A 15,508-nucleotide genomic window follows, 5' to 3' on the forward strand; every position below is an offset into this window, starting at 1 on the left:
GATCAAGTGCCCCTTACTGACCTTCCCTGTTCTGGGAGCTTTCTAGCCATCCCAGCTACCCAACAATGGACCAGTCCACATTACGAAGCAATGAACTCCCCCATCACTGAGAGTATGCAGACAAAGGATGAGGTCCCACTTTTCTGGGATGATGGGACCCTGCCTTGAGTTTAAGTGACAATTAAATTCCCCATTGTCCACAAGGTTCTAAGATCCCATTACCTTCAGGCAGGCAATGTTTGTATTTGATTGACGAGGAAAAAAAGAGGCAGAGGGTAGGCTAGAGGACCAGAAGGTGATGTCACAGAACCTCAGTTCAGATTTGATTTCTGCCACTTACTAGGTTGACTAGGACAGCACTTCATCTCTTTGAGTCCATGTTGCAGGAAGTCAGGGACCCCAAACGGAGGGACCAGGTGAAGCCATGGCAGAAGAAAGTGGATTGTGAAGATTTCATGGACATTTATTAGTTCCCCAAATTAATACTTTTATAATTTCTTATGCCTGTCTTTACTGCAGTCTCTAAACAAATTGTGAAGATTTCATGGACACTTAGCACTTCCCCAATCAATACCCTTGTGATTTCCTATGCCTGTCTTTACTTTAATCTCTTAATCCTGTCATCTCATAAGCCGAGGAGGATGTATGTCACCTCAGGACCCTGTGATGATTGCGTTAACTGCACAAATTGTAGAGCATGTGTATTTGAGCAATATGAAATCTGGGCTCCTTGAAAAAAGAACAGAATAACAGCAATGTTCAGGGAATAAGAGAGATAACCTTAAACTTTGACTACCGGTGAGCCGGGCGGAACAGAGCCATATTTCTCATCTTTCAAAAGCAAATGGGAGAAATATCCCTGAATTCTTTTTCTCAGCAAGGAACATCCTGAGAAAGAGAATGAGCCCCTGAGGGTGGGTCTCTAAAATGGCCCCCTTGGGTGTGGCCGTCTTCTATGGTTGAGACTGTAGGGATGAAATAAGCCGCAGTCTCCCATAGCGCTCCCAGGCTTATTAGGATGAGAAAATTCCCACCTAATAAACTTTGGTCAGACAGGTTGCTCTCAAACCCTGTCTCCTGATAAGATGTTATCAATGACAATGGTGCCCGAAACTTCATTAGCAATTTTAATTTTGCCCCTGTCCTGTGGTCCTGTGATCTTGCCCTGCTTTCATTTGCCTTGTGATATTCTATTACCTTGTGAAGCACATGATCTTTGTGACGCACACCCTATTCGTACACTCTCTCCCCTTTTGAAAAAAATCCCTAATAAGAACTTACTGGTTTTGCGTCTTGCAGGGCATCACAAAACCTACTGACATGTGAGGTCTCCCCCACATGCCCAGCTTTAAAATTTATCTCTTTTGTACTCTGTCCCTTTATTTCTCAACCCAGCTGACGCTTAGGGAAAATAGAAAAGAACCTACGTGACTCTCGGGGCAGGTTCCCCGATAAGTCTAGGCTTCTGCATCTGTACTTGGAGGGAAACACCTACCTCAGAGGATGATACAGAATGGTAACTAATTAAACCAACTTTTGTAGAGTATTAAAAATGTTCTCATTGTCAATAGGATATTGTTAAAGTACAGAAAAATATTTTAGAAACATAGCATGTTACTTTTCTTCCTTGAAGAAGGAGATGACTGGGCTATAAGCCCCTAAAAAGGAGTCATTGTCTGTTTATGAATTTCTAAGCACTCCATTCCTAACCTGGCATCTGGTAAACAGTAGAGGTTCACAAATACTATGGAACTAAGAAATAAATGGTAACACCAGACAACAGACTCTAGGCCAGAGTGTGAACATGGAAGAGGAACATAATTCAGCAAGGAAAACAAAGCAACAGAAAATAAGACTGGAAGCCTCTAAGGGTTGAAACAGTGATGTTGGTTATGACAGAAAAAGCAAGTTCTTTGTCATTAGAGGTATCTGAAAAGGGGCTGTCCAAGAAAGCCCTTTCTCCACCTCTGTCAGGCTGAGTTCAGGCACAAGGTTCTGAGGATGCACAGTGATGAGTGCACTGAGAGGTGCCAACATGCATCATGCTTAGGAGGAGGGCAGGATGCAATTCAGATCTCCATCCACAACACATCAGCAACCACACTCTGGGTAAACCAGTTTTTCCCAACATTTGTTCCAAGAACCTCCCACAAAAGAACAACCTGGGAAAATTAACAACAACAACAACAACCCCAGATCATTGAGTCCTACACTCAGACCTCCTAATCAGATTCCAAGACAGGATCTAGGAACACAAAGGCTAAAGTCTGAGCCTGCTGCTGCATCTGCCTCTAATGCCAGCTCTGGCAGAAAAATTGCACATGTAGCTGAGAGCTGAGCCAGGGACTAGCAGAATGCATCTATGTCCCATTTGTGTGGCTGAAAGAGGACAAGAAATCACCTCTGAGAAATATGAGCTGATTATTTTGTCAAAAATCAAATTCCTTTTCTTTTAGAGCTACAAAAATTGTCTAGATTTATAAAGTACCATGTAAAATGCAGAGAGTCTAGGTGGCACCTGGAATGGAGCCTCTATAGTGTCTCTCTGTGTGTTTGTGTGTGTGTGTGTATATGTGTGTATGTAGGTCAGGTTTTGGGATAGACCAGCCAGGATCCAGATATCAACGTTACAATCTACCTAGTTACAAAACTCCCTAAACCTCAGTCTCCTCCTCTGTAAAACAACAAATAAATCTTTATCCCCAACAGGTAACACAGAAGGTTGACAACAGATGTCAAACCCAGCCCTTTCATAACATGTAAAGTTGAAGCCACCTAGAATAAATGTTAACACATCTAGTTAATTGTATGAGTGTTTCATTTTGAATTTTCTTTTTACTCTCATCATCATATTTCACTGAGCCTTTTCTTTTGGCATGTGTGTTGGTTTCCCTCCAGTTTTTCATCATTATTATCCAGAATGGTGTATTCAAAGACATTCAAAACTAGGCAACATGGTAGGGATGGGGGAAAGTCTTTCTTCTCTATTCCAAAATTGTGACCTGCAGGTCTTTCTCCCAGTAAGAGGGCATGGAGATGGCATTCCCCCTTGCATTAAAGGAATCTGGAGAGACCTCAAAATTGTGGAAGACTGTTGTCACTTACCCGGTTGTCTGGGCATTAACTGGGTTCAGCCTTCAGTCCTTCTTTTTTTGTTTGTTTTGTTTTATTTTGAAATGGAGACTCGCTCTGTTGCCCAAGCTGGAGTGAGGTGGCATGATCTCGGCTCACTGCAACCTCTGCCTCCTGGGTTCAAGTGATTCCCGGCTAATTTTTGTATTTTTAGTAGAGACAGGGTTTCACCGTGTTGGCCAGGCTGCTCTCGAACTCCTGACCCCAAGTGATCCGCCCACCTCAGCTTCCCAAAGTGCTAGGATTACAGACATGAACCATTGCACCTGGCCCAGGACCCAGTCCTTCTTCTCCCTTCCTCACAAAGACAATTAGTTGTCAGTTCTCACTATCATTAGCTCCTCAAATTCAACTTCTTATCTCCACCTCCAAAGCCATCACCCTAGGAATGCTGATCACCATCCTCTTTCCTGAATATTCCCACCTCTTCCATGTGCCTCTCTCTGCTCCAGCTTCATCACCTTCTGTGCATTCTCCACCCTCTCACTGCAGGGGCCAATCTTGAGCACCAAGAAGCTCATGTTCTGCATATCTCAAAAGTTTTCGGTGGTTTCTCTGGCCCTTCAAGAGGCATTGTGTACTCCATCTACTTCTTACTTCTCCAGGGACAATGCTTTATCCTCCCTCCCATGCCAAAACTGAGCTTTAATCTATTTCCTTTAGTTCCACAACATGTGATCTTTCAAAGATTCCATCTCTGTGTTACCAGGGAGAACATCAATGCATTAGGGTGGCACTGAGGATTAAAGATAATCACATATATAAAGAACTTCAGTCATTGCCTACAAAACTGTCAATCACTCATCATCAGTAGCAATCACTATTTTTATTTCCACCTTCATCATAGTTGGCAGAAATTCAAAAGGTCCCTCACATCCAGACCTAAAGAACTAGGCCCCCGTCTTAACTTTAGAGGTTCTGGCGTTTGTAGATGCCTGAGTAAATGTTTGCACTTTTCATCACAATATATCAAATTGTTTAATTAGTTATTTACACTTTTTAAAATGTACTAGAGCATTCTCAGTTGCCTCTGAGAATGTTGGATAAAATATTAAAACTGTTTTGAAGAAATATCATAATTCCAATACCTCAATAGATTTTGCTTAGGAAAAAAATATGTCACAAGCATGTTTTCCTTTCAAATGCAATTTTTTTTTAAAATTTCAATCTTCAGAGTATGTGGTCTTTGGAAGATTAAATGATAATAATTTGATCTTAATATATGTCAGCATTTACTTTATGAAAAGGGAAAACAACATTAATGTTCTCAAAGGACTGTGTATTACAGAATTACAGTATAGGAGATGGGAAAGGCTCGGAAAGAGATCTCTCATGTACAGAGGAATACTGTGAGAATAGAGAAGGGATCTACCTCAGTCTGTTTTCTGCTGCTATAACAGAATACCACAGACTGAATAATTTATAAAGAACAGAAGGTTATTTGGCTCATGGTTCTGGAGGTTGAGAAGTCCAAGAGTACAGCATCTGGTGTTCACCTGTCCATGGTAAAAGGACTGAAGGCACAAGAGAACACTCAACTCAGAGAGGAAACTGGACCAAACTCCCTTTCATAACAAACCCAGTCTGGAGAAAACTAACCCACTCCCTCCATAACACCATTACTCTATTCATCTTTTAAAGGCTCCACATTTCAACACTGCTAGTAACAATGAAATTTCAATATGAGTTTTGGCAGAAATCAGAGCAGGATACCAGAGCACATATGACCTAGCAAGTTCTTGGGATCGCCACACTCAAACCCAGATTACCCTGTCAGAATGTGCTGCCTTTTCTCTAGGGTCCAAAAGAAGCAGCAGAAATTACTCTCCAAAGCATGTATCTGCATTCAGTGATGTCCTTCTCCCTAGGGGATTTACTCCATGCAGCCATTCTAGCAAGGTAATAACTCTAGTTTGTTGCCTTGTGTGATCACTGCAGGGAAAATCTGCTCAGTGTTCTAGGCAAATAATCTTATTAGAGATGGAAAACTGGTACTTCTTCATTAAGAAGGGAGGATCCCCTAAGCACTCTTTCTTGCTGTGAGAGCATCTCATCCACATTTGACTCCCAATCTTGGGTCTCACTTCTGTGTGGAAACTTGGACAAGTCACATAACATCTCTAAGCCTGTTTACATGCAGAACTGGGGCCAACTTCTTATAGCACCAGGGACACAGGAAATCTGAGCCATCGACCTGGGCCATTGGAAGACACAGATAGGATCTGAGCAGAGAAAGTCAAGTCACAACTGTGGTCCACAAGGATAAATACCCTGACATAAAGATGCACAAAGAAGGCAGGAGCACCTACTGGTGGTGGCTGAGACCCACTGGGTCAGCCTCTGGGACCTGGCCAGTCCAAGCAATACAGAGGCCCACCCCTCAGCAGCTGTGCAGTCCTGGAGCAAGAATTTAATCGCTCTGTGCCTCAGTTTCCCCAAATGCAAGTTGCTTTGGAGTCTGGCATATGATAAATGCTTAATAAGTATAAGCTAGTATGATAAAGAAGCAAACCTAAAAACAGTTCTGTAGCAATGGCAGGAGAGGAACGATAATCCCCTTCCACCAATGAGTTACCTATACCCTCACCAACTCTGAGGTTGTTCAGGGCCTCCCTGCTGATTAGGAGCAGAGGGGAGGCTAGAAATCACATCTCTGACCCTCAACTACCACAGAAAATGCAGCCCCAGGCATTCACCCCCTTAATGTTGAAAAGTATTTTCTTTCCTTCAATACAGAAATCAAAACCGGCTGTGTATGTTTGCTTATTTTTTTTTCACATCTGAAGACAGTGCAAATAGAAGCATCCCACACAATGCCAAGTTCCTGTTTTCTTTGAGATTCTATGTTCCCCCTATCTTAGGCAGCATTTTAAAATTCAGGCATGCAGGCACATAAGATTTCACAATCTCATAAAAAGATAACTGACTCATAAACTCAGGCAGAGGGCTTGAAGTACCAAAGATGAGGAAGCTCTACTAAGGGAGCAGCACCCAATGCCATCACTATTTGCAGCTCTCAGGCATGCAGCCCTCTCCCCTTCTGCCAATGCTGGAAGCTCTGGTGACACTCACTGAGAAGTCAAACTTGTGACCAACGGTGAGTGGCAATTCATTTCTCTTTCCACTTACTGAAACACATGCACACAAATAGACTCCTAAGTGTGTGTGTGTACATAAGCACACACAAAAAGGAGCATACTGTCTCCAAGTTCTCTTTATGGAGAGGCAATGTCAAATCACGGAAAGGGCAGGGGCTTCAGGGCTGCCAAATCTGGTTCACATTCTGACCATTTTACGGGTTACCCTAATCAAATTTTAGCACTCCCATTTTCCACATCTGTAATCCTACTATAGTAATAACTATCTACTTGGTAGTGATTTACTTTTGGGAAGATCAACATAAATGTATATTTTTTTCAGTAACATTATGGCTTTTCAATATATAGTGGATAATGTTAATATCAGAATAACTAATAATAATAAAATATATGTATGTTGTGCAATAAAAATTTTGCATAACAAAGATGAGCTTAAATATCCAAAGAAATCCAGCCTGGAGTGAACCACAGGATAACCTGGATGAAGCTGAGTTGCTAGGGAAAGACATAGGCAATGTCCAGGGCCCAGGTACCAGGATTCCAAGCTTGAGAGAAGCATATGGGATACTGAGCCCACAGCCAATGAGGCTGGTTCAGATGTAGGTTCCCATCTTCTCTGGGACCTGAGGGAGACAGAAGTTGCATCTCTCCTCCTCAAGAAACTTAATTCAGACAGGTAAGAATAGAACCTCACATTCATTGAGGTTGGGGGAGGTTTCAATGCAATGATAGACATAACTTGAAAGCAAATACACCTTCCCTGAAAGGCACTGATTCCCTGTCCCTGGAAGAATGTCACAGATGCCAAGTCTGCCCCAGGAGCTGAAGACAGGATTCCTGCTTTGGGATTGAGCCTTGAGTAGACATCCTCTATGCTTCCTGACAGTCTTGAGAGTCTATGAATATCACCATCTAATTTTAAGGTTCTGCATTTATTAATGGCTATAAATGTTTCAAGAGCATTTCGTTTGCAGAACAGCAGTGCACTGCACCCAATTCAAGCTGAATCACATGAAGGCATCAGCAGGCTTAGTATCAGTGGTGAGTGGTGTCTCTGTAATGACCCCTTTGAGGTCAGTAGCACCATATGGGTTTCTTTCTTTTTTTCTTTTCTTTCTTTCTTTCTTTTTTTGAGACAGAGTCTCGCTCTGCCACCCAGGCTAGAGTGTAGTGGTGCAATCTTGGCTCACTGCAACCTCCGCCTCCTGGGCTTAAGCGATTCTCCTGCCTCAGCCCCTGAGTAGCTGGGATTACAGGCGCCTGCCACCACACCTGGCTAGTTTTTGTATTTTTAGTAGAGATGGAGTTTTGCCATGTTGGCCAGGCTGATCTCAAACTCCTGGCCTCAGGTGATCTGCACACATCAGCCTCCCAAAGTGCTGGGATTACAGGTATGAGCCACCACGCCCAGCCACTATATAGGTTTTAATACCTCATGCATCGAAGTATAGTGATCCAGTGGTCCCTACCACCACCTTGTCCACCCACTCCTTACACAGATATGACATTTGAGGCCCAGAAAAGGGAGTGGTTTGCCCATAATCACAGAACAAATGTCCTCAGGACCCCTGTCTCCAGATTTGTAGCCCGTTGATCTTTAAATTCTTGGTGGTCAAAGTTTTTACATCCATGATTTCATCTGATCACAAAAAGAACCCCAAGAGGTTGAAAAAAAATGTAACAAACAACAAAATCTAACTTTGGATCTTCCTATAAGATCTAAAGTTCTGAGACATTGATGAATCTCAGTTATACCCACTTCCTTCCTCTCACCATGCAGATATGGGGGAATGGATAACATCAGGGTATCAGAACTTTAGATCTTACAGGAAGCTCAGAGATCACAGAGCTCAGGCCCTCACATTGGAGCAACAAAACACACACACGCACAAAAAAAAAACCCACAAAAAACAGAACATTTGCATGGTTTGGGGGGCTGTTGCGCAACCATCTGAGAGAAAAACCATGACCTGAGATATCCAGGTCCTTAGAGTATGAGCTCTGCAAGACTCTGCAAAACAGACCCAGCCCTCTTTCAAGTGCAGCACTGATGCATATTTAACCTGAGCATAATCTAAATCCTTAGCATGAAACAGATGCTTCCAACTCTAGGCCCTTCTTCCCTTGTTATATCACCACTACCCCAAACAAACCCTCTCAAAATACTCTCATCGAAGTGCTCCACTACCTCTAAACATGGTTTTATTATACCTTTGTTCAAGCTATTATCTCCACCAGAGGGCCCACCCTGCACCTCTCTAACTGACAAGCTCCCCATCCTTAAACGTCCAATCTAGCTTTTCCAGGAAGCCCTCCCTGAACAGCCATGCCACCGCCCTCCCTAACACAAGCCCCCAACCTTGCCTTGTGCATGTCAAAATAGCCCTGAATAGGTTATGCTCTGCAGGCATCTCCATTTTCAGGTTAGGCTGTGAGCTCCATAAAATGAAGGACAGCCACGGAGTCTAGCAAGAAACATGGCAGAGAATAGGTATAGAATCACATTTGTGAGACAAACAGGAGAAGGAATGAAAGACTAAACAAACGCAAGAGAAAATACACATATGAATGACTGAATAAGCCCATTACTCTCCTTTCTGATCGAAGTTTTTTGGGGCACTTGGAATCAGCTCCTACTTAGGACATTAAGACTGATAGAATTATACCCATCTTATTTTGAATGCATCTTTGAGCTCCTTTTGTCCTCTGCATATGTCCACTGAGGAGAGGAGGGAGGTGTGTACAATCCATCGTGCCTGAAAGAATCCCACAGAGAAGCCAGCGTCGGGGGAAGGATGCAGTAACTGGTGGTGTCTCAACTGCAGACGAGTCCTCTATTTATCCTTCCTGATGCCACAACATAAACAGGAGAGGAGGTGAACGCAAGATGAGAGGCTCCCACACATGAGTCAAGGTTGGCATTTCAGACATGCTATCTGTTTGTGCCCTGGTCACGGTGGTTTGGGATCCAATTTTGTTTAGCATCTGTCATTAGCTTCACAAGTGCAGCCATGACTCAGCCCACGTCACCATGTTCCCACACTGACCACCCACAAGATGTGCAAGCCTCCATTCCCAACCTTCTCACACACTCCAAGGCCTGCCCTCCTCCCAGCCAAAATGGAAAACTAAGTAGGGACAAGATACCAAGATATGGAGGGCCTTAAGGATGGTCTTAAACAATGGTTTCTAAAATTTCTTGGGAGCCAGAGGAACCAGGGTAATCCGTCTTCCCTGTGCTCTGCTTCATACCAATCCTCCTGAGGGGCTCCTCTTTCTCCAGGGCTACAGCTACCTCCAGGGGTGTGAACCTCACTGGGAAGGCCTCTCTTGAGGGTTCAGTGGTTGGCTCATAGTCTCACAGGGATATGGGGGGTTGGGGGTGAGTAAACCACAGCAGGACATGGAGAGGCAGCTCAGTGCACAGCAAAGGGCAAAGTGTGGCACCAAACTTTCCTGGCCACTAGTCCTGTTCTTTATTAATCCCTGCTTTTGTGTGGTGCCTTTATTTCTCAGTTTTCTCATCTGTGCATAGGGACTCTGCATAGGATAATTGTGAAAAACCAAAGAATTTATACATAAAGTGCATAGTGTGGCATCTGGCACCCAGAGAGCACTCAGAGTAGCTGCTACTATTCTTAACATCCTATTGTGATGGCAATAGACACTCAATGAATTGCAATTTAGAAAAAAACAATCACGCTTTCATGCAGAGTTAGAAATACCCGATCCCCTCCCTTATAGTGAATGAAGAGGGTTAATTTCATATTGAACCTTTCCTTCAAAACCTGTCCTGCAGGCATAATCTTGCTGGCAAGAAGTTACCCCAGGAGGATGGAGAGGAAACCTAGAGGACAGAAGATGGATAGAGAGGATGGAAACAGGATTGATTGTAGGCATAGGTCTGGCCTGGAAAGGGGCCAGATCAAATCCCAGGCTCAACAAAGTTCATTCATTTGAATGATCATAGAGTATCTCCGTTATTCCCAACCTCAAAAGTGTCCCTTTCTACACTGTCAACTACTTATCTACATGTTAGTGAGGTTAACGATCTCCTCCAGCTCTTGGGATGATTCCTGAGGCTCAGGCCCAGGAGCTCTGATGCCCAGGGCTACCCAGTGTCCTCACTTTTTCTTGGACCTTCAACTGAGAGTCTTTAAAGCCAGACATGCTTTGGTTCAAATCCCAAATGCATGTGTATTTCTGTGCAAACGAGGTCAGTAGCTTAATGTGGTCAGTTTTCCTTATGTGTAAAAACACACATGTCTAGCAGGAAAAGGTTAGAGATGAAGGAGACCTGAGTGCCATCTGGCACAGAGGGAATAGACGCATGACAGCTGATGTAGAGGTCGGTGGGATCCCAAGCATTCTGCTCTGTTTCTGTTTTCCCAGTTATTTCCATTCATAATTTATATAAAAATGAGAATGGGAGTAATAGAATAAAGGGGAGAGGAAACCACAGAGGCAAAACCTTAAACACCATGATACTGGATACTTCAATGTTTCTTTCGTTTAATCTTCAAAACTCAACATGAGAAATCATCAAAGAACATCGTTTTTTGTGTATGAGAGGCAATTGATGTTAAGGAAGGCCATCTCTGTGACTTAATTCTGCATGATTCTTCTTGACGCTCTGATTTTGTATTCTTAAAAGGTAATAGATACATTTGTTGGTTTGTTTCTTCCTCCTCCCCAACCATTGCTGTATAAACACCATTCCAATCAAACTGGGTTCCTTACGTTTGACAAAGGAGACCACGCCCATCCTTTGTGTTGGTTCCCATTCCCTTTGGTGCCCATTGTCCTGGCACCTGCTTCCTCCCTCTGAATCTTTTCCTAGCCACCCAGAGGTGCCCCTTCTCTGTTAAGCCTTCCCAGGCTCCAAGTTCATCCTGCTCTCCCCTGTTTTGGAATGTCCACCTTCATTGTCTATACAGCCAATGTTCCCTGCCTGGTGAGGATGCCTAAGGCACCATTCTAGGAGCTGTAGACACAGAAATGAGCCACATGGACATGATCTCAGCTCCCACACAGCTGGATGTCCAGTGCATAGCATAGCTGCTGGCATTGATACCATTCCACTCACTGCATGCAGGATTAGCTTGATGTCTGACTGTTGCAATGGGCCGGGCCTACCCAAAGTGACTGAACCCATCAAGGGTATTATACATCTAACATCACTTCCTGCCCTTTAGTCTGGGAGGCTAGTGGTTGCCTAGTGGTAACCCAGGCCCCATAGGCCCCATTTATTTATTTATTTATTTATTTATTTATTTGCCCATTTGCTAAATAGATGTATTGGGGGCCTATTATGTGCCCGGCTTCCAGAGTGCAGCCTGTGGATTTGTGCAGAGGGGAAGAGTTGCAATGACCAGACTCCAGTGACTCAAGAACCCAGACTGGCAGAGGCTCTACTGCAATAGGTCACAGGCTGTGATGGGGCAAGACTACCTGCTCCCAAGCATAGCAGAGATGGTTGATTTTCTGCCAAGTAAATAGAGAGAGACAGAGAGAGAGAGAGTGTGTGTGTGTGTGTGTGTGTACATGTGTGAGTATGTGTGTGTGTGCACCTGTGTGTTTGTGTATGTAAGTGGTTTAGAGAAGGGAGAGATGGAGCCACAGAAGGAAACACAGGAAAGGCTTTAGAAAGCCCTGATGTTTTTAGCTCCAAAATCTGTTTAGGGGCTAGCAATTGGTCACTCCGGACTCCAAGTCTCACCACCTGGAGGACACGAGCCCCCACATTGCGTCTCTGCTACTCTTCTTCCCCTCCCTCCACAATCCCTTCTTCACTCAGCAGCAGAGGGGAAGGGAGACCTTTCTTAGAAGTATCTCCAATCACATCATCCTCCAGCGACCTCTCGTCCCTTCAGTTAATGAGTTTCATGCCCTCACATCGGCCAACACAGTCCGATATAACCTTCTTCCCAGATCTGCTGTGGATAACCACCTTCCCCTAAGATGCCCCAGCAAACAACCCTCCTTATTGCTCCTCACTCCGTTTCCCCCAGCTCAGATATGCCTGAGGCTTTTGGCCTTGACCATCCACTTGCCTCAAAGGGCCTTTCTGACAACTGCTCAGAGCTGCTCCTCAATTTTCCTTACTGATCTCTGCTCCAATGTCATTTCCTGAAGTAGCCTCTTCTCTCCTCTCAGTTGCTCTCTGGCATATCACTGTTTTATGATATTTGGGGTATCAACCACTCCACGGAATTATCTACTTGATTTCCATGTCCTCTCTCAGAATATTACCTCCAGGAAAGCCGCACCTCATTTGTCCCTGGCATGCTCTATCCCCAGGGGACAGCACAGGGCTCAACCCCCACACAGCACTCCATAAATATTTGCGATTGAACTAAAGGTAAACATTGAGCCCAGTCTTGAAGAAATCGTAGGATTTAGGAGTTGAACATTGAGAAAGGACATATTTAAAGCAAAAGGGGTCTGGCGAGGTGGCTCATGCCTGTAATCCCAGCACTTTGGGAGGCTGAGACGGGTGGATTGCTTGAGGTCAGAAGTTCTAGACCAGCCTGGCCCACATGGTGAAACCCTGTATCTACTAAAAAATACAAAAATTAGCCAGGCATGGTGGTGGGTGTCTGTAATCCCAGCTACTCTGGAAGCTGAGGCAGGAGAATTGCTTGAACCCAAGAGACAGAGGTTGCAGTGAGCTGAGATGGCACCAGTGCACACCAATCTGGGTGACAGAGCGAGCTCAAAAAAACAAAAACAATAACAAAATAAACCAAAAGGGACAAAGGACACATAGAAGGAAACGGGCCAGACTTTTAGAACAAATATGATATTGGGTACTTCAATATTTTATTTCATTTTATCTTCAAAACCTAACCCAGCCAGGCACGTGGCTCATGCCTGTAATTCCAGCCCTTTGGGAGCCCGAGGCAGGTAGATCACCTGAGGTCAAGAGTTCGAGACCAGCCTGACATGGTGAAACCTCGACTCTACTAAAAATAAAAAAGTAGCTGGGCGTGGTGGTGTGTGCTTGTAATCTCAGCCACTCAGGAGGCTGAGGCAGGAGAATCACTTGAACCTGGAAGGTGGAGGTTGCAATTAGCTGAGATTACGCCATTGCACTCCAGCCTGAGCAACAAGAGTGAAACTCCAACTCAAAAAAAAAAAAACAACAAAACAACCAACAAACAACCAAACAACAACCTAACCTAACATATCATCATGAAAATGTCCATGTTTTTGTGGAGGAAAATTGATGCTGAAGGAGAGAAGGAGACAGCCTCAGTTCCCTCAAGCCACCAGGTAATAAAAGTATTGATGGTTCCATGACAGAAAAAACTGAGTTACGATGCCCCTAGCCAGTGAAAAGAAGGAGCTGATGAGCTGCTGGCAGACAGGGGCCCAAGTTGTGCTCGAGTCTTGGAGGGCTGGCAGAAAAGAAGATGAAGGAAGTCCCAACAGCATTAGGGATTCTAGGAGTTGCCTTCAACTGTGGTATAGAATGAATTTGAAGTAGGACACTTTATACTGGCCTAGATATTAATCTTTATAAAATGACAATGCACAACCTATTTTTGGCACAAATTAATCATGAACTTATGCTTTTTAATTTTTTAAAAAAATCTTCCTTTATAAATATCTCAGCAAAGGCTGCTCAGACAAACACCTCCCTGGTCATGATGAGACCACTGCTTCATTCAATCCATGAGCAAATGTTAATATTAATGAAAGGCCAAGCATGTGTCAACCGCCAAACTGGGTATTAGGGAGACAGGCATGAATGAGATGGGAGTTCAAGACAAGGAAGTGTGACGAGATAATGATCATACACTACAATGAGCGCCATATGGGGCCTATACAGAAAGCCTGCCACAGGATCATACAGGGGCCCAATCATTTCTTCATCTCTTGAAGGTGTAGAGGGACATGGGGACTGCCCCACAGGACCCAAGCCCTATAAAAGCTGAGTATCTGTGAAACTTATCTCCCATTTAACCTGACATATGTATTCATATACAAAGTGTTATTCGATATTTGGAAATTAGGGAAAAATGGCAAACAGTTCACTAAATGATGGCAATTAACATCATAGTTGCACAGACCAGCCAAGTACTATGGAGTTGGCTGAGTAGGGAGGGAAGAGGTGGGAGCAGGCCAGACTTCTTAAGTCCTGGCTCTAAAGGGAAACACCTAAACTAGGTCCAGGTCTCACAAGATTAGCACCTCCCTGCAGCTACCTGCAGCCACCTACTTCCAGCAGTACACACGCCTCCTAGTGCTGCGTGGATTTGAGATGACAGGGAGTCCATCCAGTAGAGATATAGAGAAAGAAGCAAATGCAGTTCAGATAAGCCCACCTCTCCACCCCACCTTCCTCTCTTTTCTGTTTTTGCTCATGATCTCATAACATCATTGGTCATGAGGGGAATGCAAATTAAAACCACAATGAGATACCCCAATTAAAAAGTGGGCCAAGACCTTAACAAACCCCTCAGTACAAAAAGACACACAGATGGCAAATAAGCATATGAAAAGATGTTCCACATCACACGTCAACCAGGAAAATGCAAATGAAAACAACAATGAGACCCCACTACATGTCGATTAGAAGGGCCAAAATCCAGGAGACTAACAATACCAAATGCTGGCAAACACGTGGAGTAATAGAAACTCATTCACTGCTGGCGGGAATGCAAAATGGTATAAGCCACTTTGGAAGACATTTGGACAGTTTTGTATGAAATGAAATATACTCTTACCCTAAGATCCAGTAATTGTGCTCCCCAGTATCTACCCAAAGCAGTTGAAAACATGTCTATACAAAAACCTGCAAACAGATGTTTACAGCAGCTTATTCATAACTACCAAAACTTGGAAGCAACTCAAATATCCTTCAGTGGGAGAATGAATAAATAAACCGCTGTCTATCCTGACAATGGAGTATTATTCAGCACTAAGAATAAATGAGCTAACAAGCCATGTCGAGGCATGGAGGCACCTTACATGCATATTACTAAGTGAAAAAATGCCAATCTGAAAATGCTACATACCATATGATTCCAACTACATGATGTTGTAGAAGATGGAATGACCTAGACAGTAAGAAGATAAGTGGTGGCCAAAGATTTAAGGAATAGGAAGCAGTAAACAGGCATAGGACAGAGGATTGTTAGGGCAGTGAAAGTACTCGGTAAGACATTACAATGGTTAATATATGTCAACACTTCTGCTCAAACCCATATAATGTTAGAGTATTCAACACCACAAGTGCATCCCGATGTGATGGAAAGGTCATGCATGTGTGG

The 15,508-nt window shown here is 43.8% G+C and overlaps 1 protein-coding gene across 4 annotated transcripts in view; it reads right to left on the reverse strand.

The window, feature by feature from the left end:
* The window catches only part of FAM135B (family with sequence similarity 135 member B), a 364,989-nt gene that overhangs the window by 243,193 nt on the left and 106,288 nt on the right, over window positions 1-15,508 (reverse strand). The window contains exons 2-3 of one of the 4 annotated variants that reach the window (XM_030794946.1): window positions 8,564-8,571; window positions 3,238-3,243 (exon numbers count right to left, since the gene is read on the reverse strand). The exons of the other annotated variants lie outside the window; for them this stretch is intronic. The gene's annotated coding sequence lies outside the window, so the exon portion shown is untranslated. The remainder of the gene's footprint in view (window positions 1-3,237; window positions 3,244-8,563; window positions 8,572-15,508) is intronic. 4 annotated transcript variants of the gene reach the window in all.

Source organism: Nomascus leucogenys, chromosome 16 (genome assembly GCF_006542625.1).
Source record: "Nomascus leucogenys isolate Asia chromosome 16, Asia_NLE_v1, whole genome shotgun sequence".
NCBI lineage: Eukaryota > Metazoa > Chordata > Mammalia > Primates > Hylobatidae > Nomascus > Nomascus leucogenys.